General features: G+C 35.9%; 1 pseudogene; it reads left to right on the top strand.

The window, feature by feature from the left end:
- Nucleotides 1–2,308: 2,308 nt before the first annotated feature.
- LOC110267237 (subtilisin-like protease SBT4.6 pseudogene) lies at nucleotides 2,309–3,983 on the top strand (annotated as a pseudogene).
- The last annotated feature ends 285 nt before the right edge of the window (nucleotides 3,984–4,268 follow it).

The raw sequence follows: 4,268 nt of genomic DNA, 5'->3' as shown, positions 1-4,268 counted from the left end.
TTCCTGTTAGAATAGGGATAACCAAGACTAATGTTGAATTTTTACTTGGATGGATGTAATAGAGCTTAGTTTGATTCTGAGCTAAATTGAAAAATTGATTATTCATTATGGGAGGAGGTTGAAAAAGAAGTAGGGTGATTTCTCACCGGAAAGATAATAGTTTATGTATCCTCTTCAAGGAGGATACCAAGACTCTTAAGACATCAATTATATTTTATATATGTAATCAAGCTATTAGATACATGTATCTAACATACTTGAACAATGGCCAACTATAGTTTTCGTCTTTTCTTATATGTCTATTTCATCATGAAATCCTTAGTAAGTAGTGCTAATGATGCTAATAAGAATCTTCACATTGTATACATGGGATCACTTCCAAAGCATAATTATTCTTCAACACCCCACCATCTTAGTAAGCTGCAACAAACTACTAATGATAACGATGTAACAAATCACATGGTTAAAAGTTATTATAAGAGCTTTAATGGTTTTGCTGCAATGATCACTAACCAAGAAAGAGAGAAGCTGTAAAAGATGGAAGGAGTGGTTTCTGTTTTTTCAAGCAGAACACTGAAACTACAAACTACAAGGTCTTGGGGCTTCATGGGGTTCAAAGAATCGATACATAAAAACAAAACTGGTGAGAGTGATGTTATAATCGGAGTTATAGACACCAAAATCTGGCCAGAGTCAGAGAGCTTCAACTATCATGGTTTCGGTCTAATTCTCAAAAAGTGGAAAGGTGCATGCAAAGGTGGTAAAAATTTCATATGCAACAAAAAAAATAATCGGTGCAAGACACTATCTAAAAGGTCAACCTTCAGTAAGAGACATTGTTAGTCATGAAACTCACACAGCATCAATTGCAGCAGGGAATGAAGTAGTGGGAGCAAGCTTTTATGGAATCGCCGAAGGAGTTTCAAGAGGAGGTGTCCCATCAGCAAGAATTGCTGCTTATAGTGTGTGTAGTGAACGAGAGTGCAGAGCTGATGCCATATTGGTTGCTTTTGATGATGCCATTGCCGATGGTGTGGATCTTATCACAATTTCAATTAGAGCATATGAGCAAATGACCTTTGATGAAGACATCATTGCAATATCTTTTCAAGCAATAGAAAAAGGGATCCTAGGACACACTAAAAGCTGTTACAAAAAAATTTGAATATAGCAAGATATACGAGTGTTGGTAACTAATTCTAGAGTAAAAATTTGGATGTTGGTTTGAGAGTTCTAACACATGACAATGAGTCAAGAGAAATATGTTTTTATGTATAAAGGACCAATAAAATTGTTGATGTTTATTATGAGTTTGAAGTGTCAACACTAAAAATTTTATCATTGAAAGAAGTTGTGGTATGTGTTGATCATGAATAAAGGTTCGTGAGGGAGACTTAAAGAGCAAGCCAAGTACAACCTACAATCCTAACCCTGTGCCAACACTTCTCAGAATACTAAAATTATTTCCAACAACACTTTCACTCCTACCTCAAACTATAAGCCTAATTCTATTTTAATATGTAACATCAACTTAAGTCCCAAATTTAAAACTACTTTTAAGTTAGACAATAACCGTATTATATTCACCACTTCTAAATGTAGCCTGAAACTAATTTCAAATTCTAACCCTAATTCCAATCCCAACCCTAAAATTAAAGTTGACTCCCAAGCCTAAGAGCAACCAAGCTTAATTCAAAGCCCAATCCCAACCCTAATCTCAAGCCCAATTCCAAGGAGAACACCAAGCTTGCTGTAACTATTAACACTAAGTCTAATCCAAAATCCAATTTTGTTTTAGAACTTAAAAATTATTAAACTACTCTTCTACCTTAATCCATGACAACAATAAAGAAGTCTTGTGACCCACAAATTCAGATAGTCATTTTTAGAAACATAAAAAATTAGACCAGCGGTAACCACAAATTCAGGCCATAGTGACTATTCTATGAATGATAGTTATTTCCTGTTAGAACAGGGATAACCAAGGCTGATGTTGAATTTTTACTTGGATGGATGTAATAGAGATTGGTTTGATTCTGAGCTAAATTGAAAAATTGATTATTCATTTTGGGAGGAGGTTGAAAAAGAAGTAGGGTGATTTCTCACCGGAAAGATGATAGCCTATGCATCATTTTCAAGGAGGATACCAAGACTCTTAAGACATCGATTATATTTTATATATGTAATCAAGCCATTGGATACATGTATCTAACATACTTGAACAATGGCCAACTATAGTTTTCTTCTTTTCTTATATGCCTATTTCTTCATGAAATTCTTAGTAAGTAGTGCTAATGATGCTAATAAGAATCTTCACATTGTTTACATGGGATCACTCCCAAAGCATAATTATTCTCCAACATCCCACCATCTTAGTATGATACAACAAACTACTAATGATAACGATGCAACAAATCACATGGTTAGAAGTTATTATAAGAGCTTTAATAGTTTTGCTGCAATGATCACTAGCCAAGAAAGAGAGAAGCTGAAAAAGATGGAAGGAGTGGTTTCTGTTTTTTCAAGTAGAACACTGAAACTACAAACTACAAGGTCTTGGGACTTCATGGGGTTCAAATAATCGACACATACTCACATAGAAACAAAATTGGTGAGAGTGATGTTATAATCGGAGTTATAGACACTGAAATCTGGCCAGAGTCAGAGAGCTTCAACGATCATGGTTTCGGTCTAATTCCCAAAAAGTGGAAAGGTGCATGCAAAGGTGGTAAAAACTTCATATGCAAAAAAAAATAATCGGTGCAAGACACTATCTAAAAGGTCAACCTTCAGCAAGAGACATTGTTGGGCATGGAACTCACACAGCATCAATTGCAGCAGGGAATAAAGTAGTGGGAGAAAGCTTCTATGGAATTGCCGAAGGAGTTGCAAGAGGAGGTATCCCATCAGCAAGAATTGCTGCTTACAGTATGTGTAGTAAACGAGAGTGCAGAGCTGATGTCATATTGGTTGCTTTTGATGATGCCATTGCCGATGGTGTGGATCTTATCACAATTTTAATTGGGACAGATGAGCAAATGACCTTCGATGAATACATCATAGCAATTGGATCTTTTCAAACAATGGAAAAAAGGGATCTTCACTATAAACGCTGCAGGTAATAATGGTCCCAACACTGTAACATTTAATGTATCACCTTGGTTGTTGCAGCTACCACTATGGATCGTAGAATCATTGATAACGTTTTGCTTGGCAATGGATTAATGCTTTCGGGGAAGTCAATAAATGGGTTTGCATCAAATGGGACAAAGATTCTATTGATCCATGTAAAGTTTGCTTCAAGTCCAAAATGTCCATCAGACAAAGATACCGAATTTTGTTTTTGTTTGGACCCCAAACGCATAAAGGGAAAAATCGTCTTGTGTAGAACTTCATTTGGTTATTCAGCGGGTCTTGCATCGGGAGCATTTGGCTCAATTTCAATCTCTTACGAATATGAAGCTCAAGTAGTTTCTTATCCTGCATTAGGCATAGATCCAGAGGCTTATGATGTTGCTTTGTCTTATGCAAATTCCACTACCACCCCTTGTGCTGAAATATTGAGTAGTACAGACTTTATAAATAATACTGCTCTAATTATTGCTGAATTCTCTTCTGTAGGACCCAATATGCAAATCAGAGAAATTATGAAGCCAGACATTAGTGCTCCTGGTATAGAAATTTTGGCTGCTTACTCACCTCTTGCACCACCTTCTCAGGATAAAACAGATAAAAGATCTGTGAAATACAACATACTCTCTGGAACCTCAATGTCATGCCCCCATGTTGCTGGTGCAGCTACATATGTTAAGACTTTTCGTCCTGATTGATCTCTGGCAGCTATAAAGTCTTCTCTTATAACCACTGCAAAACTAATGAATAGAAGTGAACTCGCAGAATTCTCCTATGGATCAGGGTTTTTGGACTCAGTCAGAGCCATAAATCCTGGTCTAGTTTTTATGTTTTCAAAAATGACTATATGAATTTGTGGACCACGAAACTTCTTTGTTGTTGTCATGGGCTAAGGTAGAAGAGTAGTTTAATAAAAATAACCCCTCCCAAAATTAGACACAAACCAACTACCAAGTCCAAGAAGAATACCATTTTATAATCTAAACACAATCTAATCTAAAAGAATATCACATCTCAAGCTATTAGACCTTGCACAAGATTTGTTACTAAAGGCAAAAATTTAGCAAGAACAATGACCTAATGATAATTCCAGTAATGATGATAGTTTAAAAGATAGTTCCTACAAGTTAGGACAA

The sequence above is a fragment of the Arachis ipaensis genome, chromosome B9 (assembly GCF_059453495.1).
Source record: "Arachis ipaensis isolate K30076 ecotype BB chromosome B9, ASM5945349v1, whole genome shotgun sequence".
Classification (NCBI taxonomy): domain Eukaryota; kingdom Viridiplantae; phylum Streptophyta; class Magnoliopsida; order Fabales; family Fabaceae; genus Arachis; species Arachis ipaensis.
This window is presented reverse-complemented; position numbering and strand designations above follow the sequence as displayed.